Source organism: Sapajus apella, unplaced genomic scaffold (assembly GCF_009761245.1).
Source record: "Sapajus apella isolate SASKATOON/1434 unplaced genomic scaffold, GSC_monkey_1.0 scaffold3, whole genome shotgun sequence".
NCBI lineage: Eukaryota > Metazoa > Chordata > Mammalia > Primates > Cebidae > Sapajus > Sapajus apella.
The window spans coordinates 38,647,057-38,673,681 of record NW_022436943.1 but is presented as its reverse complement, the minus strand read 5'-3'; the positions used below and the strand labels follow the sequence as shown (position 1 = coordinate 38,673,681).

The 26,625-nt window shown below is 33.1% G+C and overlaps 1 long non-coding RNA gene across 1 annotated transcript; it reads left to right on the top strand.

Annotated features, from left to right (window-relative positions):
• Positions 1–15,298: 15,298 nt before the first annotated feature.
• On the top strand, positions 15,299–24,785 carry LOC116529523. Its single transcript, XR_004259530.1, has 3 exons — positions 15,299–15,425; positions 23,039–23,045; positions 24,774–24,785. It is a non-coding gene; the product is annotated as an uncharacterized LOC116529523 (long non-coding RNA).
• The last annotated feature ends 1,840 nt before the right edge of the window (positions 24,786–26,625 follow it).

The following is a 26,625-nucleotide window of genomic DNA, read 5'->3' as shown; positions in this document are numbered from 1 at the left end:
TCCTAGGCTGTTTTCTCATATTTTTGTATGTTAACACACTGATTGTGCACAACAGCCCTATAATGTCAGTATTATTATGTAATCCTATCTCACTGTTGAGAAAATGAGGCAGAGAACGTTGAAATGACTTATTAATCAACACATGCTTAGTACATGGGAGGGCCAAGTTTGAAGCTAGGCACCTTGTCTCTAAAATCCATGCTTTTAAACACGCTTATAACTGCATTACCATCTTTGGCTGGCATTCAACCAAATGCTGAATGATTTGAATGAACATGGTGCTACCATAAGCAGGAGGGTAGGAGAAGTCAGTCTATTTTCAGTCATTCTGGTTTCATAAAGGCAGTAGAATTTACAAATCTAACTGCCAATTGACAAGTGTATACATTTTTTGTATGTATACTACCTTCCGATGTTTTGAGTAAGCAGAATATGATGACTTTTCCTATTTGATAGTTTTTGAGCATGTGCTTTGTGCTTTTTTTCCCCAGCAATTGATAATTTGTTAAAACAGATTATCTTTAAAGAAGCATTATGAGAGTTACAAAAAATTGTTGAGAAATATGGCTTTTACTTTTTATTTAATGAATTCTTATAGAATTAAGAATATAGTAATGTAAAAGCTGATCTACATTCTTTCCAATATTATTTCTTTTCCAAAAATTGTAGTGTCAACACTACATTAACTTTTATGGAAATGGTAATGCATATATCATATCAATATATAATAAATTTATTGAACACCTATTTTATGCACAAGTAAATGCAAGCTTTTTCCACATCAGTGATAATTTCAGATGAATCCTGATGATGTTCTTGCCTGACGATGGTGGTTTTTTTCAGTATTCTTTCCTATCTAGCCACTTGAAAAACGTGGGAATAATTTGGGAGCTAAGTTATGATAAAAAACAACAAAAATAGTATCTTTGGGTCATAATGTTTTCACCCACATCAAAAGAGTTTTCAGAAAAGTATTTGCTATACCTCAATAAATGTAAGTATTCTCTGTTAAGTTTTAATAATCCTAGTATGAGATTTAAATAATTTTAGGGACAACCCAGAGGAAATTTATATGCTGTAAGCCAATGATCTCAGAAAAACAACTATATCCTTTTTATGAGCAACTTTGATTTGCAGCAATGTTGACTGCCAGTTTTCAAAAGTCTCCTTCCATTTTCTCTTCTCTACTCCCTCCCCTTCCTCACAATCAAGTCTCAAACTAGAGCTCTTGGCTCCTGGGATCAATCTCTTTCAGAAAACCTGAAGCACAACTTCCGTCTGGTTCTGTACTTTAGCTGTTCCTGGCTGGAATTCAATTATATATAGGACACATGGCTGTTTCAAATTCAATAGGATTAAAAAAAAAGGCTGCTTCTGGGGAAACACTTGTTGATTACTAATAGATATTATTTGAGACTTGAAACATCTGGAATTTAGAAGAGCCTACTTGGTAACTCTTCTGGTTCACATGTAACCAGGTTATTGAGAAATATGATTTAAATGAAATATAAACAGGATAGTAATATTTCATCAACTATTATCTTCAGTCCCACTTTTTGGTCTTCCTTCTCTGAGCATGGAGTACGCTTCACTAGACATGGCAGTTTTCTGGCCAGTTTCATGCATTAATTAGTTCAAATCAAATAAATTCTTTCTCATATCTAATTGAAAGAGTCTGTCCCTCCATTTTTCCTAGACCCCAGTTTGGCCTGGCCTGCAGTGTAGGTGGTATAATCTGTTCTTTGACTCTTGCTACCTTCCCTCCTTGTATTGCTGGCTCCTCCATGGGTGAAAAAGACATTAGAAAAGGAGTAAATGTTTGTTTATTAGTGCTGCTGCCAGTGTTCAAAGGTTGACTTTCTTTTAGAACACATTTGTGTGCTGTGGAGCCTGTCTACTGGAATCCTTGGATTGAAGAGCTTACTGATATACGAAATATACTCCATCTAAACACCAGAAACTCTTCTTCGGCATTTCCCCAAAGAGCATACACAACAATCTATCATTGTTGAATCCCCTCACAGTGAGAGAATGCCTCTTGGACAAGGTCCTTTGAAGTAACCTTGTGTCAAGCTAATTTCCAGAGTTTCCACTGGTACATGGAAATTGAGAGTGCTAGTTATCGGCTAGCTGTGCAACCAACCTGCTTCCTTTTCTTTCTGGATATATAGCTATTCTACATTTCCCAGCTTTTCCTAAATTTAATATGGACATACGTTTTTAGTTCTAGCCAATGAAATGTGAGCATAAGTGCCATTTCCGGGCTTGGCCCACTAATGCATGCCACGTATAATCCTCCATATTCTTTTCATATCTACCTCCTTGAGGCACAAAGACCTTGGAATGCACATTTGAAAATGTTGGAAACATAGTATAAAATAAACTCAGATCCTGCTAGAGTTGTTTGCTCCTTTGTAAGGTTAATGAGCAAAAATTAGATTTTTATCATACTTGAACCATTATTCGTTTTGGAGTTTGTCATAGCAGCTAGCCATATGTTAACTAATTTACTCATGCAGTCTTAATAGGGATGTGAAATTAAGTAAATAAAAATAAAGGCCATCCACTTAAATTTGAATTTCATATAAACAAGAAATCGTATTTAAGATAAATATCCTCCATGCAATATTTAGGACATGCTTATGTTAAAAATTATTCACTTTGTAGCTGAAATTCAAATGTAACTGTGAATCCTGTATTTTATGTCAACTCTAATTTTTACCAAACTAAAAATTGGATATATATGACACTCCCAGTGTTTCCCTCTTTTGTCATTACACTGTCTGTGTCCGATTCAGCTGGATTCTAATTTTTAGGTATCTGCAGGAAAGAATCAGTTCTTAGCCTCTGCATACACATACACATTAAAACTCCTAGGGAACATATGTCAGTGTCTTCCTAAAACTCCACATCCAAGTCTACTCTAGTACCCTGGCATGACTTCCTGCAGTTCATCAATCATCCATTCTGGGGAATTTTTTAAGAGTCTTGGCTTCAATGGGCTCTTAAATTTCTGTGCATGATTCTTTTGGAGCCCAAATCTGTTTGTGGCAGAGAGTGGCACTGGGTTTCTTGATAATCATGTAACTTAACACTCAGATGAACCCCTGATGAATTTAAGCCTTTTTTTCTTATTCAGGCTGGAAGGGATACTAAGTGTAAAGGAAGTAAAAGGTCTGGTCAAATCTTAATGATTCCATGATGATGTGTCCAGAAAGATCTCTTTAGAATGTGGAGCCTATTACCTGCTGTTGTTTGGGGGTCTTCAGCAGTAATTATGAGACAACAGGAAAAGTTTCACTGGATATCCAATTAGATAAAAATTGAGAAAATGTGACACTCGTTTGCATACTCTTCATTTCACTATAACATGACAACATTAGAAAATCAAATATAAAATGGTATTTCTTGGGGGGATGTGGTGGCTCATGCCTGTAATCCCAACACTTTGGGAGGCCAAAGCGGGCAGACCCTTTAAGGCCAGGAGTTTGAGACCAGCCCGGCCAACATGGTGAAACCCCATCTGTACTAGAGATACAAAAATTAGCCAAGAGTGGTGGCACCTACCTGTATTTCCAGCTACTCAGGAGGCTGAGGTGGGAGAATGGCTTGAATCCAGGAGGCAGAAGTTGCAATAAGCCAAGATAGTGCCACTGCACTCCAGCCTGGGCACCAGGCTGTGTTTCTTTTGTCCAGCATAACTCAATGTTCTTGAATTCCTATCTCCAATAAAAAAAGATTCTCTCTTAGTTTAGAGCTTGCCAAACTCTGTAACAATGCACATACTTTGTGGTCTGTGCTTTGGTCACAAACTTTATATTATTTTTGTGTCATTATATTTGTGAAAATATAATGCCAAATATTAAATTGGAGTTTTATTTTGTTTCTTTATTTATTTTAAACATTTTAAGCAATACTTCCCCAAAAGTTTGGTTTATTTCTAAGAAACATATTGCATTTCTTCAGATAGATAAGGGGAGTACAATTTAATGCACTGAAACCTGATATTTAGTATAATAATTCTTTAGGATTTCTATGGAAATAATTCCCTGAAAAAATGAGAGCAACACATACTTTCAAACCCATTTGAATAAAGTAAAATATTATTTTGTAAAAATAATACATTTTATGAGAGATGATAAGTTAAAGCTCTAGCAAAACTGATTACAAAGTATATAAGAAGCTTAGGTTAGAGACAAGCATTTACACTATTATTTTTAACTTTTCAGTATCTGCTCTTCGATCTATGGGGAAGCAAAGTGAAAACAGAAAAACAAAGGGATTCAAATTATATAATTATGTTACATGTTATTTATATTATACAATATTCTATTTTCTCAATCTAATTTTCTGTGGCTAGTATCAAAAATATTTGGTTTAATACAACAATACAGCTTATGAGATGGATGCATAAAGCAAAAACAGAATGTACAGTGATCTTATAGCTAGTAAAAAAGTAATAAAGCTAGGTAATGAAAATCAAATTTGATATTTTACATTATGATTTTTACTCAATATTTAGAAAATATTGAAAACATCTGCAAAGAAAAGATAAACAAAACAAAATATATGGAACCTTATTAACTCCGAACAGGAAATAGCCCAGAACAGGAGTTGGCTAACTTTTCTGTAAAGGTTCAGATAGTAAATATTTTAGGCTTTGTGGGCTGTACAGTCTCTGAAGAAATACATAAATGAATAAGCATGATTATGTTTCGATAAAGTTTTAAAGACAACTAAAATATATAGGCTGGGTTAGGTCCAAATGCCAGAGTTAGTTTACTTCTGTTAGTAACAAGTACACATTGCATTACTCTCATTGCACCAAGAAGACGATCTAATTAACTACTTATTGGTTTATAAACACGTTCTAGGGTAGGGCGCTGTGACTCACGCTGAGGAGGACAGATCACCTGTGGTTAGGAGTTTGAGATCAGCCTTTTCAGTATGGTGAAACCCCATCCCTCCTAAAAGTACAAAAATTAGCTGGGCCTCACGGCACACGCTGGTGGTCCCAGCTACTAAGGAGGCTGAGGCACAAGGATCGATTGAACCCAAGAGGCAGGGGTTGTATTAAGCTGAGATTGCACCAGTGCACTCTAGCTTGGGTAATGGAGTGAGACTGTGTCTAAATAAATAAATAAATAATATATTAAGTACAGTCTAGTTGTGGTTAATAAGTCTTACCTTCCCACCAAGACCCATCCTCCCTTTGAAACTCATCATTGATACACTGAAAATCTGCTAATTTCTTCATAGATGAATTTATAAAAGATAAGGGACTCAACTCAGATGCAATTATTTACCAAGCTCTTTGTGGTTTTAAAGGGTTGAAAATTTTGAGACAATGAAGTTTATTACTCAAAAACAAAGCAATGCTTTCTGGAGATCATTGTACTTTTCTTAATCCATTTGATTTTGTTTTTCACTTGGTTTCAGGATCCAAGCACAGCACTTAAGTGATTGTGCTTTGAACATTTGAGATTTCTCATCATGTATTTATAATTCATTTATGGGCAATCAGAGACATCTTGATTGGATATTACTCCTTTGGCTGGTTCTTTTTCCACATAGCAGATCATTTCTTTGAAATAACCCATACAATGAACTGCTTCATGGGGTGAATAACACTGTAATTTAAAAATTAACCTCTTGGTGGCCATGTGTATGTGTCCCTATCCCTGAGTTCCAATTGTGTAAAATTAACTTTTCCCTAATTCATAAACTCAACAGATATTTGTAAAAAACCTGTAGTATACAACCTGTACTTAAAATTTGACACTGAATGAGTTTTAGCTACATACATACACAGGGTGAATTTCTATTCGTGAAATCAGAAAAAAAAGAATAATGACTTCAATACAAATTTTCATTGTTATGTATAATAAAGATTTCAAGTTTACAATCTTAAACCATGCAAGGTAAGAAAATGATGAATCCTGTGGGATTAGAATGCCTTTTTAGGGATTTCTAGTGAACTTTGTTAAAGTACAAAACTTTGGACTAGTTTCCAAAAAGTTATTTACAGATTTAGATGCTTCAGCTTCTATTTTTCTCTTCTTTTGGTTTCCCTAGAGACAAATTCTTATTTCATCTTTTTCTTTTCTTTGAGACACTTTTGGTTCAGTTTCTTTACTCTGTAATAAGAAAAACAACGTTCATTTAGAATTGGGTGCTCCTAAGTATCATCATGTATAAGTTTGTGAGATGCTCAGCAAACTTCTGACTTCCTACCTCCCACCAAAGTTCAGACAATTCTCATTATTCATAGTAGCTATGTTCTGCAAAGTCAGTGTAAACATTGAGTTAGGAAACACTAAACCATTGGTCACAGGGGAAATAAAAGGTTAGGCTTCTGACAGTCTCTGGTCACATTTTTGTCAACCAGTCAATATGTAACCTGTTGTATGCATATTTCTATTTAAAAACACTTTGTTTACTATATGTTGTTGACTCTTTAACTTTGAACTATTCATCAACAACATTATAACTTATGCCTCAATAAGATTTATTTAACACCTTACTTTTTTTCTTCATAAAACACATCACAGCCTTTTCATGTTTAGGCAACCTAGGGAGCATTTTATCACTATGTTTTGGGACCATTTTAAACACTGACCTCTCCAACCAGAAGCACATAAATGCAGAGTAAAAAAAACAGCCAAAAAAATCATGGCACTAAACAGACTGTCAAAAACACTTGTTTCTAGTATGAATGCTGAAGCAAGAGGGCAGAGCACCGCCTTGTTTGAACACAGTTGGGCATGTGTTTTATAGGTGATGCAATTTTTTTGACGCCCTATGCATGTCTTTGAATAACCATGAAAACATTGTGTGTATTAATTTTGGGATTAAAAATAAATTTTAGCCAGTAGGTAAGTTTGTTAATATGGAACTCATAATAATGAAGATCAACTATACTTTCATCCCATTTTCTTTCTGTAAGTCATTTTTTTCTACCTAGTTTTTTCAAGTTTACCTCATAACAAGATGAAAAGGAAATTGATGTTTCTTTTTACTTGACTTCTATCGTACACAATTTGACTTAAGGTGCAACATTCGTAAGGCAGTATTCAGACATAGAATAAAATATATTCTTGAATTGCCTTACAAAATGCTCAGTCCTTGCCTAAATGATGCAAATCAGTTGCAAAATACATTTCAGTACTTAGAATTTCAGACTATTATAAGTAATATATTTTTAAAGTACAGATTTTATGCTGTGTAATAAATATTTTGTCACATGATGAAGTATTCTTTGCACATTGAGAAAATATTGCAAAATTTGGAGTTTATAAATAGAAAATAGCATGACGCCATATTACTTTTCCTCTTTAAGGAAGTCTCAGAGTATATGTACACTAATACTCTAAACAAAATAATTCCCTGACATATTTTTGACTCAGCCCCAAATACCTCATAGACATTAAGCTCCATAAAGAGACTCTGCCTCTCTTGATCAAGGTTATTTGACTAGTACATAATATAATGCATGACACATAGTAGTTGCTCAACAAATGTTGATGAAAATTAGTAAATGATTAAGCTCACAAATACAAAAACCTAAAAATTTAGAATTTCTTCTCCAAAATCTATCTTTCCAGAGACAGAGTTCTTAAACAAAGCTTCTATTTCTTTTGTTTTTTCCTATTATGCTGATTTCACTATACTTTTGTGAATAATCTTCCAGGATAATTAATAACATTTTACTATCAATCAGTAAGAGTGTTTTGATTTCCTAGGCAATCCAAATTTCATCAAGGTCTTCACGGCATCTAACTAGCCTATGTCCCTTTCCTTTCTCCTTAACTTTATATTCTGCTTCTTGTCCAAGATAAAATTCAAACGCAATACAAGCAAGCTAGAAATCATTTAAAAAATTTATGTAGAGTTACAAAGATGCAAGACTAGCCAGGAAATTCATGAAAATAAGAAAAAGGTGTGATGACTCAGCTTTATTAAATATTATGACTTTTTATAAAACTGGTGTAAGGGCATGTGTTGGTGTGAAGACAAAGAAAGAAAGAAATAGATCAGAATTAGATTTCAGTAACAGACAAACACAGACATATAACAAAAGTGAATTTACAGAGCCGTGGAAAAATAAAAACTATTTAATAAATAATGTCGGATTATTGGAGATGCAAATGAAAAAATCTAAATTTGACTCCTACTTCACACTCTCTATGGAAGTCAATACTGGGTGTATTGAAACTCTAAATGTGAAAGGTGAACAATAAAGCCATTATAAAATAACGTGGAAAATATCCCCCTTTGGGGGAGTTAAGAAAATATTTATTTGACAGAACACACACACACAAAACTATCAAGGAAACTATTAATAAGCTATAGTATATTAAAATTATATAATTCTGTTTATTCAAAGACATAAATAAAATAGTGAAAAGGCAAGCCCCAGCATCAAAGATATTTGCAATACATACAACAAAAGTGCTTGCTTTTTGAAACTATGAAGAATTCCTATACATAAGTGAGAAAAATAGTATAAAATAAAATATTCATAAGAAATACACAGGCACTTCAAAAAGATTTATTACAAATGCCCAATAAACATTTAATGTTTGCTCATTGAAGAAGGAGATATGAACATGACGTCACCAGAATAGTTAAATATAAAAATACTAAATGTGCCATATGTTGACAAATAAGTGAAGCACTAAGCACCATAAACTGTTAGTTTCCTGGAAGAAACAGGTAAGACACTCAAATGAATATTTTTGAGAAACAGTTTAATAAAGGCATGCATAATAAAAGCAAAGACAGAGTATAAGAAAACCACAAGGAATAGACCAGTACCCAAGGGCTGGAAGGGGTTTGGAGGGAAACATTGCCCCTCTGAGGGCTGAAATGGTAAATAAATGAAGTAATTACTGGAATCTAGAGAGAGACAAAACCCAGAGAGAAGAAAACCAGGGGACCAATTAACAATAGTGTGACCTTCATTGGGAAATAGGCATTTCACAGTGATCTTGCAGGGCAGTACCTGGGTAAATAAGTGCATGAAGATCATTCTCCCTCTTCCTGATGATCTCCAGTCCAGTAGCAGAACCCCACAGACAGGCTACAGGCCAAGGGAGCCTGGGTGATGATTTCAATCAAGTCAGTCTCCTAGGGTACTAAGCAGGATGAACAAAGGTGGACAGTGGGTTTGGAGTAGTAATTCCATATGCCCTTACAAGTCAATAATAAGTCCTTTACATGACCTAAGAAAGAAAATAGATGAAGCTGTGGTATTCCTATTATTGGGATACCTGTAAAAGGAGTTCCATCACTAGACAAGAATTGGAACCAGAAGGAGAGCTTTCCTTATCTTGTTTAGATGATGGAAGACATTTATAAGCAATGAATGGCTGATATTAAAGAATCCTGCATAGTGTAGCACTTTAATTAAGGCATCAAGTATCAACGTAACATAAAGTTCCTGCTGACTTTCAACAGAGGCTGCAAAGCTTCAGCAACGTGAGACTTAATTGATGAAAAAATGAAACTGTTAGTTTAGACATATAGGATATGATAACAAAACTCTCCTGTTCTCTGACATTCCATAAAATCATGTTGTCAATGCTTAAGGTGATTTGGTCTTATGCCATCTGTGCCTCAATCACTTTACAATAGTACCTTCCATAAGTCTAATAAAAATTGTAAATGTCAAGAAAGCATTCTGTCAAATATTAGCACAGCTATTTTTTCTCTTACGGTATTATATTCATCAATACTGCATGTTACAGTCATTGGCACCATGGGTTTAAAGACATTCCACATGATATTGCCTCCTCAATGCTAATTTTAATATATATTCACAGAAAAAAAGACAAAAAGGTATATGACTAATTATTACAAGCATAATTTAAAAGAATTATATTTGATTTTAAGATCTTTCTGTGTTTTTATAATTTAAAAAGTTTTAATAATAGGCATGCACTAAGGAGTCTCAAATTTGACTGGTCCTATAGGATATGGGAGAAGGCTTGATTTAAAAGGAATGTGTGCCTTCTCAAGTGCCTGGAACAACTACTTAAACAAATTTGTTCAAAACTGATCAAAGCATAAAGATTTGGAGGCCCAACCTCAGAATTTCTGTTTCTACATTTCAGATAGAATTTTGAGGACAAGGCACAGTGGCTTAAACCTGTAATCAAAGCACTTTGGGAGGCTGAGGCAGGCGGATCAGAAGGTCAGGAGTTTGAGACCAGCCTGACCAACATGGTGAAACCCCATCTCTACTAAAAATATGAAAATTAGCCCCTGTAATCCCAGCTACTGAGACAGGAGAATTGCTTGAACTTGGGAGGCGGAGGTTGCAGTGAGCCAAGATTATGCCACTGCACTCGAGCCTGGGCGACAGAGTGAGACTCCATCTCAAAAAAAAAAAAAAGAATTCTGAGATTTGTTTTATAAGAGCTCTGCTAGTCTATAGCACATTAAAAGAATTATCATGACATGATGTTATAGTTGTTTCAAGATAAGAGGTAATTACCAATAATGACCAAAATGTTGAACCTCCCATGCATATTAGCAGAAACTAGATTAATTTAATTTAGAGAAATCATGAGGCAGATAATAAAACTTTCATTTAGTAACATGAAAGTGTAATAAATTTCCAGGTGTTCTATGTAACTACATGTGGCCAATAAGGAATTAATATATATTAACAGGGTCTTAAATCAGGAAACATCAATAAAAGCTTATTAACTTGTGTGTTAACAAATTTGTGATTATGTAATTTGTGATTATTTAATTTAAGATGATCTGGATGGAAGTATTTTCCTTTTACTGTCTACAGAGACAAGTTTGATTACACAATTAATTACACAATTAATAAAGCCAGTAACATTGTAAAGATTTATTTCAATCTGTTTTACATAGCAAACTATTTTTTAAAAGTACGTTAATCATAATTTATGAATGGAAGGTACTAATTGCAAATTAATCTCATATTTTCATTTCAAAAGGACCAGTAGGAATTCTAATAGAAAACAGTTATTAGCAGTTAAATGTAATCAAATAGTTCTTTTCCAGGGTTCTGAAAATCAGTCTTTTGCTGTTAGACTGGTTTTCTTCTCTTCACTTTCATTGTCTATAATAGAAAAATGAAGGGGCTACAGTAAGCTCACATCAAAAACTTACATCCTTATCCATTGAAGTAATGATAAGAATTTTGTATCTTAAGAAGCTTATCATTCCATTTATTCCTAAGCACAACTGTACAAAATGAATGTGGTATTAAAACCTGTATACAAACAGGAAACCAGAGTCAGAAAGGACCCCAAGTGACTGTAGCAGAGATAATGCCATGTGTTAAACATACTGTTTCATTTTTTTCTCTGGGCACAAAAGAACACTGGATTTTTCAGCTTGTATGAATTTAGATTGAGCTTTTCATCTAGTTTTGGTCAATGCAGGGATAACAGACTTTCAGGTCAGGCTCACTAAAATCATTATGTTTTGTCCTTTACGTGAGACCATGCAGACCATCTGTTGAAGATGAAGGTATCCTGAATGCACAGAACCTGGATAACCCAGACATTACTTGGAATCAATCATCCAACCATGTCAGAGTTTGCAATAAAAAGCTTTTATTGTGTCAAGCCATTAAAATTTGAGTTTTTTTATTGCGGATACTAAAACCAATCATCCTGACAAAAAGAGAGACTTTCCTCAGAAATCAGAGCTGGTAAGTGGCAGAGTCAGAGTTAAAAGAATAGATATGTCTTTTGATTTATAATTTAGTATTCTATGTTCTACTTTCACTTGCCATATTCCTGTAACAATAAGAATTTCCCCGGAGGACATGTATAGTTTATCCAAGTAAACTCTACTAGCTATTTTTTTTTAACTTCTCATTTGTCAAACATTTTATTTTTGGGGGTTCATGTCATGTATTCAATACCAAAGATTCCAAATCAGTTCCAATTCACATGCCAATCCTTATCATTAAGTAAACATATTATAAAGGTCTGTATCAAGAGAGGGATCAAGATGGCTGACTAGATGCCAGTAGTATGTGTCTCCTTTACGGAGAGGAGGCAGAATAGTAAGTAGGTACTTACATTTCAAACAGATTGTCTAGGAGAGTACAGTAGGATTTACCAGAGAAGAGATGAGAAGAACCAGAAGTAAGTAAGGAAAGCATTTGCAGCATCCTGAACAGCCAAGAACTGAATGAAAAATGAGAGTAGTCCCAGGATTCAGGGCAACAGCAAGAGAGAAATTCTTACTGTTAGGAAACTCTTATTGTTAGGGCTTCACATCCAAAAGGGGCTTTTACAATCTTGGCTGCAGGAGAAATCTTGACTCACTAGCTCCTCAGGGATGACATAGAGAGCTGTCTAAAGATTGCCCACATTGCTCCAGAAAAGAAAACCACACAGGATCTGACAGTCATGCAAGCCTAGAGCAGCCTCAGCTGTGTGCCACCTTGAGAGCCTAAATATTGGGGATTTACAGACACTGCATTGAAGCTGCTCCAAGGAGGGACAAGTAAGACTGGGCACTCCCATGAACTCCTGGGAGTGTCCCTACTACCCTTCTGTGGGTTACTATTGAGACTTAGGTGTGACTAAACTGCAGTCCCCACAGGATCTTCATGACCATGAACACATGGTAATATAAATATTAATATTCATGACCATGAACACATGGTAATATAAAGCTCATAGTCCTTATAACACAATCACACAAAAGAGGAAAGGCAGAATCAAAAGGCAACATGACAGAATTTTATAAAATCACAGACAAAAAGAAAGTGAAAGATATAATTAATAAAACAACTTGAAAACAATTAACAATATGACAGGAACAAAGCCTTACATATCAATATTAACCTTGAATGTAAATGGATTAAATGCTTCATTTAAAAGATACAGATTGGCAGAATAAATTTAAATATATGATTCAACTATATGCTGAATACAAGAAACTTAGCCATAAAACACATACAGACTGAAAGTAAAGAGTTGGAAACAATTATCCACACAAGCAGAAACCAAAAGTGAGCAGATGGAGAGTCATGTTTATATTAGATAAAACTCATTTTAATCAAAAGACTTTTTAAAAAGACAAAGAATTTTATTATATAATGATAAAGAGATCAATTATGCAAGAGAATATAACAATCCTAAACATATGTGCACCCAACATCAGAGCTTTCAAATTTGCAAAACAAGGATTACTAGACCTAAAAAGGAGATAGAGGATAATACAATAATAGTGGGTGACTTCAACACCTCACTCACAGCAGTCAAAAAATTATTCAGTCAGAAAATTAACAAAAACCATTGAACTTAAATTGGACTTTAGACCAAGTAGACTTAACAGACATTTATAGAACATTCTACCCAACAACTACAGGATATAAATTATTTTCGTCAGCAGATGGAACAGTCTCCAAGACAGACCATGTGTTAAGCCACAAAATAAGTCTTAAAAAATTTTAAAATATCAAATTATATCAAGTAAGTTCTCAGGTTGCAGTGGAATAAAGCTAGAAATGAATAACAAGAGGAACTTCAGAAACTATACAAACATATGGAAATTAAACAACATACTCCTGAATGATCACTGGGTCAATAAAGAATTTAAGATAGAAATTAAAAAAAAAAACTGAGACAAATGAAAATGAAAACATACCATATCAAAATCTGTGGAATACTGCAAAAGCCTATAGCAATAACTGATGACACTAAAAAAGCAGAAAGATCACAAATTCAGAACTTTAGAGTCTTCCTCAAGAAATTAGAAAAGAAAGAGCAAATCAAAACCAAAGCTAGTAAAATACAAGAAATAATAAAATCGAGCAGAACTATGTGAAATAGAGACCAAAAAATTAAAAAAGATCAACAAAATGGTCGTTTTTTGGAAAATATGAACAAAACTAATATACCACCATCCACAATAAACAAAAATAGAGAAGATCCAAATAAACACAATTAGAAATGCAAAAAGAGATATTACAACTGATACCACAAAAATACAAAAGATCATCAGAGGCTGTTCTAAACAACTATGTGCTCACAAACTAGAAAACCTGGAGGAATGAATCAATTCCTGGAATCACACAAACTTCTGAGACTAAACTAGGAAGAAATAGAATTCCTAAACACACCAATCATAAGTAGCAAGATGGAAGCAATTCTAATAAATCTCCCAAGAAATAAAAGGTCAGGACCAGATGAAGTCACAGGGAAATTCTATTAAGCATACAAAGCAAAATGAATATCAATCTTTTTGTGACTACTTCAAAAATTAAAGAGGACTCTTAAAATTCTCCATAACGCATTCAACAAGGCCAGCATTATTCTGATATCAGAATCAGGCAAAGACACAATTAAAAAAAACCCAAAAACTACAGACCAAAATCCCTGATGAACATAGATGCAAATATCTTCTGTAAAATACTAGCAAATTGAATCCAACAGCACATTAAATACATAATACAACATCATCAGATGTGATTTATCTCAGGAATGCAAGGATGTTTCAACACACACTAATTGATTTGACATATCATATATATAGAATTAGGTATAAAAACCACATGACTGTCTCAATAGATGCAGAAAAAGTATTTAATACAATTCAGCATCGCTTCATGACAAAAATCTTCAACAAACTAGACATAGAAAAAATGTATGTCAACATAATAAGGGCCATGTATATCAAACCAATGGCCAACATAATATTTAATGGGAAAAAGTTGAAAAAATTTTCTGTAAAACCTGGAACAAGAAAAGGATGCCCACTTTTTCCATTTCTACTCAACATAGTCCTGAAAGTGCTAATTAGAACAAATCAGGTAAGAAAAAAACTCAAAAGACACTTAAATTAAAAAAGATAAAGTCAAATTATTCTTGTGTGCTGCTAATGTGACCTTATATCTAGAAAACCCTAAAGTCTTTTCAAAAAATAGTCTTTGATTTGACAAAATCAGTAAAGTTTCAGGGTATAAAATTAACATACAGAAATCAGTAGTGTTCCATCAATAACAGTTTAGCTGAAGACCTAATGAAGACGCCAATCCCATTTACAATAGCGATGAAATAAAATGAAGTACCTAGGAATGCATTTAACCAGGGATGTGAAAAGTCTCAGAAGGAGAATTACAAAATAATGATAAAAGAAATGGTAGACTACCACAAACAAATGCAAAAACATCTCGTGGACAGGAAAATTCAATATTGTTAAAAGTCTATATTGCCTAAATTATTCTATAGATTCAATGCAATAGCTATTAAATTATCTATGTCATTTTTTATTCACAGAATTAAAAATTGAGGAACTGTTGGGAAGACATAATTGAGTTTTTAAATGTGAGAAAGACATAATATTTGGGAGGGAACAGGGGTGGAATAATATGCTTTGGTTCTGTGTTCCCACTCAAATCTCATGTCAAACTGTAATCACCAGTGTTATGGGAGGGACCTGGTGATTGGATCATGGAGCCAGATTTCCCCCTTGCTGTTCTCATGATAGGGAGTGAGTTCTCATGATACCCAGTTGTTTAAAAGTTTGTAGCTCTTTTCTTTTCACTCTCTCTTTCTCTTGTTCTGCAATATGAAGATGTATCTACTTCCCTTTCACCTTCCATCATGATTGTAAGTTTTCTGAGGCCTCTCCAGCCATGATTCCTGTAACAGCTTGTGGAACTGTGAGTCAATTATGATAATTTATAATATGAAGAAAAGAGGTTTTCTTATAGCAGTCTCCGGCAGTTCCTTATAGCAATGTGAGAATGGACTAATACAGCTAGAGATGTTCAGCACATTTTAATATATTTTTGGCCATTTGTATGTCTTCTTTAGAGAATGCCTCTTCAAGTCCTTAGTCCATTTCAAATTGTCATTTCTTAATTGCTATTGAGGTATAAGTGTTCTTCTTTATATTGTGAATATTAACTGCTTATGACACATGTAGTTTGCATATATATTTCTCCTAGTCAGTGTGTTGCCTTTTCACTCTGTTGATTGTTTTCTTTGCTATGCAGAAATTTTTTACTTTGATATACACTGATTTATCTAATTTTTACTTTTGTTGCTTGTATGTTTGGTTTCATAGCCATAAAATCATTGCCAAGACCAGCGTTGAGAAGCTTTCCCCGTGTTTTGTTTTCTTCTAGAAGTTCTACAAAATATTCTTTCATAATAAAAATTCTCAACAAACTAAGAGGGAAATTGTCTCAACATAATAAAGGCAATTTATGAAAAGCTTACAACTACCATTGCCCTCAGTGGAAAAAAAAAAAACCTGAATATTTTTGCACTATGATTATAACAAGAATGTCAACTGTGACTGCTTCTATTCAGTATACTACTGTAAGTTCAAACCAGAGAAATTGGGCAAGAAAAACAATGAAAGCATTTAAATTAGAAGATAAAAATTTAAACTGTCCCTCTGCAGATTATAATCTTATATACAGAAAATCATGAAGATGCTATTAAAAATGATTGGAACTAATAAACACATTAAGTAAAGTTGTAGAATAAGAAATAAAAAAATATCAGTTGCATTTTTTATATTAATTTAAAAAACTATCTGAAAAACAAAATTGTAAAACAAACCCATTTATAATAGCATCAAAAAGAATAAAACATTCAAATGTAAGTAAGGAAGCGAAAAGCTTGTAAACAGTACAAAATATTGATTAAAAAATTAAAGATTCAAAGACATGGAAAGATATCTTGTAATGATGAAGAATCCAATATTGTTAAAATATCCACACTACCCAAAGAATTGTAAAGGGCTTGTGAAAGGAAAATAAATCTTGAAGCCCTGAAGTCACTAAGCTAAATGCAAAAGTGAAGCTGCGAACTGCTTAGGGCAAACCTGCTTCAAAGTCATCTCTCTGCTCACTGAGATAAATACATATCTGACTGCCTCCTTTCGACAGGCTAATCAGAAACTCCAAAGAATAAAACCATTTGTAACTGAAAGCTCTCTCCCTGGTCCTACAAGTTGTCCTGCATTTGCTTTGACTTGTCCCACCTTTTCTGGATAGAATCAATGTTCATCTTACATATGTCGATTGACATCTCATGTCTCCCTAAAAATCGATAAAAACAAGCTGTGTTCTGTCCACTTTGGGTACATGTCATCAGGACCTCCTGAGACTGTGTCATGGTGTGCATCCATACAACTTCGAAAAATATACTTCCTAAATTGACTGAGACCGGTCTCAGATTTTGGAGTTTAGGGACCCAATGCAATTCCTATCAAAATCTCAATGGCATTTTTAATAAGAATGAAACAAAATCTAAAATTTATACGGAAACACAAAAATTCCAGAAGAGATAAAACAATTAAGAAGAAAGACTATCTCTATTTCAGATGATGTGCTCTTATGTGTAAAAAAAAAAAACAAGGATTCCACAAAAAAACTCTTAGACCTAATATATAAATTCAGTAAATTCACAGTTTACAAAATCAGCATGCAAAAATTCTTAAGATTTTTATGTAAAAATGGTCTAAATAAAAATGAAATCAAGAACCCAATTTCATTTATGATGCAATAGTAAAAGTAAAAACCTGAAAATAAACTTAACCAAGAAGATAAAAATTTGTACATTGAAAACTATAAAATATTGATAGAAATTCAAGAAGACACATATAAAGAAAGAGATATTCCACGTTCATAGAATAGAATTCATATTGTTAAAATGTTCCTGTCTCCCACAGCAATATATAGATTCAATGCAATGCCAATCAAAATCCCAATGGCAGTTTTCATAGAAATAGAAAAAAAATATTTAAAGTTGATGAGTACAATAAAAGCTCAGACTTTACCACTACCCAATTTATTCGTGTAACACAACTGCACTTAGCACTCCTAAATTTGTAATAAAAAATTAAAAATAAAAATTTATATGGAATAATACAAACTCTTAAGTAGCCAATACACTTCTGAAAATAGAAAAAAACATTGGAAGCATCATCATACCGTTTGATTTGTAATTATATTACAATGCTAAGATAATGGAAACAGTACAGTACTGGCAAAAAATCAGACATATAGACCAGCGGAGCAAAATAGAGTGCTCAGAAATAAATTGAAACATATTTAGTTAGCACATTTTTTGACAAGAGCAACAAGAGGACATAATGGGGAAAGGATAATCTTCATTAAGTGATCCCAAGAAAACTTGATTTCAACATAGAGAGAAAGAGAGAGAATGAAATGGAAATCTTGTCTTATTTCATACACAAAAGTCAACTCAAAATGGATCCAAAAAAACTAAATACGAGACCATAAGCCACAAAACTTCTAGAAAAGAAAAGCTTCCAGATATTAGTCTTGGCATTGATTTATTTTTTAAATATCACTCCAAAAGCTTGGGTCACAAAAGCAAAAATAAATTAACAGGATCATATCAGTTAAAACATGTCTTCACAGTAAAGGAAGCAATCAACAAAATAATTCACAAATTGTATATCTTTCAATGGGCAATGTTCAAAATTTATAAATAACTCATACAACTCAATGGCGAAAAAGCAAATAACCAATTAAAAATTAAGAAAAATACCTGAATAGACATTTCTCCAAATAATACATAAAAATGGCCAACAGGTTTATAAAATGGCGCTCAGTATCCTTAGACATCAGGGAAATGCAAATCAAAATCACTATAAGATATCACCTCACATCTGTTAGGATGGCTATTATCAAGAAGTCAAAAGATAACAAATATTTGTAAGGATATGAAGATAAAAAAATTGTATGCTTTTGGTGGCATATAGATTGGTACAGTTATTATGGAAAGCAGTATGAGGATTTCTAAAGAAATTAAAAATAAAACTACTATTTGACCCAGCAGTCTCTCCTCTGGGTATATGCCCAAAAGGAAAAATCACCACCTTATAGAGACATCTACATTCCCATGTTTATTGCATTATTTTTCACAACAGCCAAGAGAAAACAACCTAAGTATCCAATGATGGATGAATCGGTAACATAACTGGTATATAGATACAATGGAACACCATTCAGCCCTATATAAAGAATGAGATATTGCTATTTGCCACAAAACAGGTGAGCCTGGAAAGTTATGCTAAGTGAAATAAACCAGACATGAAAAGAACAATATTGCCTGATCTCATTTATATATGGAGTCTAAAAAAATTTCAAATAGAAAGAGAGAGATGGAGGAAGGGAGAGAATAAGACAGTAATTATTAGAGGGAAGGGGGAGAAAATGGGTAGATGTGGGTCAGAGGATACAAAGCAGCACATATGTAGGTTGAACAAGTTTAGAGATCTAATATACAACATGAGGACAACAGTGGATTAAATTTTACTGTATATCTAGTTAATGCTAAATAATTAGATTTAAGCTTATCTTGCCACAAAACAAAAAACATGGTAACTGTGAGATGATGAATGGACTTGTTAATTTACTTAACTATAGTAACTTGTTACTATTTATATATATATTTTATCACCGGGTTGTATGTCTCAAACATACACATAACATTTCTTTTTAAGTCTCGAAAAAGAAGAACAAAGGTGGGGGGATCACACTTCCTGGTTTCAAAATATACCACAAAGCCACGATAAATAAAACATTATGAGATCGCCATAAGGACAGACATGTAGACAGCTGAACAGAATAGAAAGGCCAGATATAAATCCAGGCATACATGGTCAAGTGAGCTCCATTAGCGTGCTGAGAATAAGAAAGGATAGTGTCTTAGTTCATTCAGACTGCCATGACAAAATACCTTAGATTGAATCATTTCTAAACAATATAAATTTATTTCTCATAGTTTTTGAGTCTAGGAAATCCAAGATAAGGTGCCATCATACTCTGTCGGCACCATATCTTGCCGACAAAAAGGCCGGTTTTACAGATGCTGCTTTCTTGTGGCATCTTCAGATGACAACAGAAGAAGGGGAACAAAAAAAGCAAGCACTAGGGTCCTCCCTTCAACCTCTTTTATAACAGCCCTAATCCATTAATGAGGGTGAAACTCTCAGTACTTCATCTTTTCCCCAAATGCCTCGCCTGTTAATACCATCATCTTGGGTTTAAGTTCAAACATACGAAGTTTGGAGGGACACATGCATTCAAATCATATCCGATAGTCTCTTTAACAAATAGTGTTTGACCATTTGGTGATACACATGCAAAAGAATAAAATTGGAACCTTATTTTATATCATACTTAAAATGAACTCAAAATAGATTAAAGACTTAAATGAAAATTATACATTTCAAGTATAAAATAAATGTATCCCAGTAAGAATAATTAACTAGTATTATTAAATTGGTTTTACTCACTGCATTTGAATATGGAGTAAATAAGACTATGAAGTTATTCTGGTGGATATAATTTGATGACTCTTTATCACCTGTAATACAGATAGAGGATGCTAACAAACCACAGCAAGTACAAAACTCATGTAACACAGGAGCTAATAAAGAGCTGTAATGCCTAGAGTAAAAGATACTTTCCTTCTGTGTATTAGGTACATATAAAATGGATTGTTATAGGGATTTTACCTTACCCAATTATGGAAGCTGATTAAACAATACTTGTATAGCTATTGCCTTTGCATTTGAACCTGGAGGACTTGGAGTTAACAGGGCAAGGAGTTCAAAATTTCTTTTTGTGTCCTACCCCAACTGTAAATACATATGGAGGGAAATTATGGAAAAAGTTGCTCTACCTGACCAAGTTGCCACAATATCATGATACCACAATGTAGATTCTTTTTTTTTTCTTTTTATGATGGACAAAAATGTTGATATAGGTAAATGAGGAGTAAGTACCATGACATTATGCTTAATTCAATAAAATGTTTGATTTTGTTGGAAGAAAGCTAATGGATAGTTTTTTTTTTTTTTCATAGTGTTGACTTCTGTTCACTTATTTTATTGAATTAACCATCCTTTGTACTCAAAATCTCAAATCACGGGAATCATTTATTTGGAAATATCCATTGGATTAAATTTTGAAAACATGCCAGTAAAAATGGAAAGCTTCAAATTTCACCTTCTCAAAAATTATTTTCAAACAATTGGGTGAAAAAGGTACATTTCTTTATAGGCATCTGCTTTATGACTGATACAGAAGTGAGAATGTTTATCATTCTTATCAATTTTAGCTTACATACAAACTTTACTCCCTCCCTTACCAATAAGGCAAATTTTGGCTATATCAAAATGAAGAGTTACAAAATTAGATTCAGATCATTATTACCTCTACAGCATTATTGGCATCAGTCTGCAACGAATGGTGTAAAATGAAGAATCTGTCAGATTATGGACATCGATCTGTGTAACTTGAACAGTTCAGCTCTTGCCACCCTATGTGCCATCATTCATATGCATATATCAAATAAATAGTTGTTGATCACATCTAATACAATTTAAATAATAGCTCAGGGTAATAGAGATGAATAATTTTAAATGTCACTTTTTTGCAACCTCACATTGGTCACATGTATGAAGATTCTTTTTTGGCAATAAATACCTATCCTAAAAGCAATGAGAAGATCTGCTCTCCCATTCGTCATTTCCTTGTTCCTTATTTTGTTGTCTTTTAATTTTATATTTAGATTTAAATACTACATTTCTTTTCATTCTTTTTCCTAAGGAAATGACTAAAATAGGGAAAACATAAGAGATGTGTAAGGGCTGTAATATCCAAAGATAATACTTCTCATCCCCTTGGAAAACTAATAATTATTGATTGCTCTCTTTGTGAAAGACACTGTGCTGTACATTTACAGGCAATACACAATATTCCTCATGATAATCTCATAAAGAAAGTACAATTTTATTATTCCCGTTGCACATAAGAGGAAACAAGTAAACTAGGGCAGTGGATTATTTTAGTTTACAGTCTCTTTAAAATAATTTGAAAAAGCACTTACTCAAGTTTAATTTTGTTTAATTCAGTACTCAAAATTACTTTATTAGATGGCTGCATAGTTTTCTAGCATATTGCAAATACTTGCCTTCTTTCAAAGGAATATTACATTATTTTAATAATGTATATAATATAATTTAATATAATGACAATTGAATATCTTTCATTATTCATTACAAAAAATGTTGTCCTCTAACTGTGAGTAATTTTTACTGTTCTTTTCTCTCTGATACTGTCTTTATACTTAGTTTTACCCACAAAATTTTATACCAATGATTTCTTTTGCTCGATTATATTTTATTAATCCCACCATCATACTTCTCTGTTACAAAAAATATTAATATAAATTGGAATTATGGTTTTAAAAATTTTAATTAACCATAAGACTCTACATATATAAACATTTGTCTAGAATTATCATATTATCTTTACAAAATATTTAAAAATACCAATATTTGCATGCTAATAATTATTCAAAAAACTTATCTTTGAAATATGTATGTTAAGATAAATATTTGCTAAGTAATGAGTCTATTTGTGGATGAATAATATACTTCACTAGAATTCAAAAGTCCAATATCGATTTTACATTTGTTTATTTTTTAATAGAAATATAGAATGAAAATCTTAATTTCATAAATACTTAGATAACAATGAAATAAAGTTAGTAAGAGTAGTATCACTGAGTTGACTTTGGACATAAAATGCAATAGACATTCATATAGAAACTTAAAAATAGTCTGTTGCATTAATAACATGTTTAGGTACTCCTCTAATTTTGTGTCAATATTGAAATCGATTTGATTTACAAAGTATTTATTTCCCAATGTATTTCCTTTTCCAATTTTGGAAAGAATACCAAAACTTTGCAACCAAAGTTTATCAAGTGACTAATAGTTTACCTGTTACACTTTTATAGAAAGGCAATTTGTTTAAAATTATTTTCTCAGAAATACTAAAAAATAAGAAAAACTTTATACATATCTGCTACTAATGTATTTTTTAATAAAACAGTTTTAAATTCCAAAACATATGTTGATACGCTTCCCAATGACAACTTTCATATATCAGAATACTAACTTGGAGGAAAGATCTCTCGCTCACACACACACAGACACACACATACATACACACTATTCATGAATGGTATACCAGTGTTTTGGTCAATGGTGAACTTCATAGACAATGATGGTCTCAGAAAATCATAATAGCCCTGAAATATCTTTCCTCTAGTGATGTCATAGCTGTCATAATGTCATAATTAAAGGCATTATTCATATATTTCTCATGATACTGGTGTGTAAACTGAGCTACTGTGCTGCCAGTCATAAAAATGTATTGCACATACAATTATGTGCAATACATAATGCTTGAAAATGAAAATAAATGACTATGTTACTGGTTGATGTATTTACTACACTATATATTTATATTATTTTAATGTTTACTCTTTCCACTTATAAAAAATGTTGACAATAAAACATCCTCAGGCAGGTCCTTAAGGAGATATTCCAGAAGAAGGCATTGATATCATAGGAGATGACAGCTCCACGTGTTTTATTAAAAACTTCCTAGTAGGACAAGATATGAAGATGGGAGACAGTGATATTGATGATCCTGACCCTATTAAATCTATGCTAACGTGTGTTTTTGTATCTTAGTTTTTAACAAAAAAGTTAAAAAAGTGAAACAAAAAGCAAAACAACATAAATATACAGAAAAGCTTACAGAATAAGGATATATAGAAAAAATGTTTTTATATAGCTGTATGATGTTCTTATGTTCTAAGTTAAGGGCTATTATAGAATGGTCAAAAGGTTAACAAAATTAATAAGTTTATAAAATAAAAAGTTGCACTAAGCTAAGGTTAATTTATTGTTGAAGAAAGTAACACTTTAAAAATAAATTTAGTGTAGCCTAAGTGTACAGTGTTTATAAAATCAACAGTAGTGTACAATAATGTCCTGGCTCTTCATATTTACTCACCACTTACTCACTGACTTTAGAATCCTCAGACTCCATTAAGGGTAAGTGCCCTATACAGGCATACCAATTTTAATCTTTTATTCCCTATATTTACTGTATGTTTTCTATGCGTAGATACACAAATACCATTGTCTGCAATTGTCTGCAGTATTCAGATATTTCTATGCTTAGATACACAAATACCATTGTTACAATTGTCTGCAGTATTCAGTACAGTAACATGCTGCACAGGTTTTCAGCCTAGTATCATTATGTTACAGCATATAGCCTAGATATGTGGTAGGCTATAACATCTAGATCTGTGTAAGTGTACTCTGTGATGTTTACACAACAACCAAATTGCCTAATGCTGTATTCTCACAAAGTATCTCCATAATTAAGCATGACTGTGTATGTGTGTGTGTGTGTGTGTGTGTGTGTGTGTGTGTGTGTGTGTGTGTGTTTAGAGAGAAAGGGAGAGAAAGATGCTGCTTCATTATTTCTTACTGGTGCTCTCTTTGCTTGGTTCTGATAGGACTCTCCATCAGAAACAATATACTCTGGCAATAATCAGAGCATGGAAGAGGCAAGATTGTGAAATAATAATTATTTTTATTTTTATCCCCACTTTTCTATTCTATATCTAATTTCAAAATTTCCAACAAACCCCCAAATATTTCATTTCTAGTGGTATATTTGCACTTAGTAAAAATGTAAAAATGTAAAGAAATGCAAAAACGAAACCTAGAAATGATTTATCGAACCCTAATTAGAGGGGCTTTACCAACACAAATAATTTAAATTGGCCACTTCTTTGGCACTCCAGAAATTTTAAAACCCTAGGAAAACTTGCCATGGAAACATTTGTATTAGATATGAATTTTCCCTTAATTTTTCAAAGAGAAGAAAGGTAATTATGATACAGAATTTGGGAAAGGAAATACTGTGTGACACCTTGACTGGGAGCACATTCCTAGGTAGGTTGATTTTGGAAAATAGCACATATTTGAGGTTCTGGAAACTGACTTTCTGAAATCACCCATGTCATGTCCTTGGAAATGCTTTTTGTACATTCAGGAATTCATGTTTGAAGACCACTAATTTAGAGAGGTTAAGTAATTTGCAAAAGACCACAGAGATAAACTTGCATTTAAGTTAAAATATTCTTACTTGAGAAACAAACTTCTTAACCACTGCACTACAGTCCTTTCATTTACATTAGTATTTTAGTAAAGATAAATTCCACTTAGAAAGAAATGCCCATTATTCTTTAGCATTTGGTATTATACTGTCATATTCATATTTTTATTGTACAATGATGCTATTTTAATTGCCTTGGTCTGTGCTATTGCATTTTTTTTTTTTTTTTTTTTTTTTTTTTGAGACGGAGTTTCTTCTTGTTACCCAGGCTGGAGTGCAATGGCGCGGTCTCGGCTCACCACAACCTCTGCCTCCTGGGTTCAGGCAATTCTCCTGCCTCAACCTCCTGAGTAGCTGGGATTACAGGCACGTGCCACCAGGCCCAGCTGATTTTTTGTATTTTTAGTAGAGACGGGGTTTCACCATGTTGACCAGGATGGTCTCGATTTCTTGACCTCATGATCCACCCGCCTCAGCCTCCCAAAGTGCTGGGATTACAGGCGGTGGCTCACGGCTGCAATTGCGTTTTTATAATGGAACTGGTACGTTTTTTCTATCACGTAGTTCTAATTTTTGGAAATTGAATTTAGGCCTCAGAAAATTGCATATCAATTTAAATTCTCAAATAAAGTTTCTACATTTTAATTTAGAACATTTTATGGTAGTGAGGTAATGACATTTAAAAAGCAACTTTTGTTGTTCAGACTTTTGGTTTGGCTATTCTATGCGTCTCCAATTTTCTTGTTCTACTTTATATTAATACAATACCATGACATTATTATAAGATAAACATTTCTGCTTCATTCCTTAGAAAAAACTCACAATTTTGTTTGAAAAACATTAATTATAGTAATTACTACCCTATAGTAATTTAATTTAATAAATTAAAACCATATATTCAAAATAATCTGTTGTCTGTGCCAGCTGGAATTCTATTTGTCACTAGCACTCAACTGCTATAAAGAGATCAAGATAATGCTTCCTTCCTAGAATATTTTAACTGTTTTGCATGACTAACATGAAGGTTATAATATTTTTCTTGTATTTTCTCAAAGTGTTATGATTTATCACCAGTGAATTGTTTGGGTACTCTATATTATACTTACCACTGAAATCCAAAAAAAACAAAGGTAGAGTGAAGAAGGAAAAAGGAGAAGAAGGGGGGAAGAGAGGGAAGGGAGGAAGAAAGGCAGGAAGGGAATGAGGGAGATAAGAAAGGAAGGAAAGGAGAGAGGAATGGAGGAAGAGAGGAAGGAAGCCGTCAGAACTAACCAGCATTTTTGGAAACTGAGAATCCAAGGACTAACCACGTTTACACAACTTGAGTGTTAACCCCCCCGATTGATACCTGCATGTTGCCTTTCGTAGTTCTAACCTTAAGGCCCACAGTAGCAGGAAAGTGTGGGCGGCCTCTTGCACTGCTTTGTATCCAAAATAAAATACTTAAGTAAAAGAAAATAAATAAATAATATAAAAAAGGAGGAAGGAACAAGGAAAGAAAGGAGAATGAAAGAAAGGATAAAGGAAGTAAGGAAAGAATGAAAGAGAAGAAAACAGATCACCCAAACAGATATTGAGGAAAGAAATGTAGACTTAGAAGGGAGCTCATATATCATCCAGATCAATTATTTTATTTT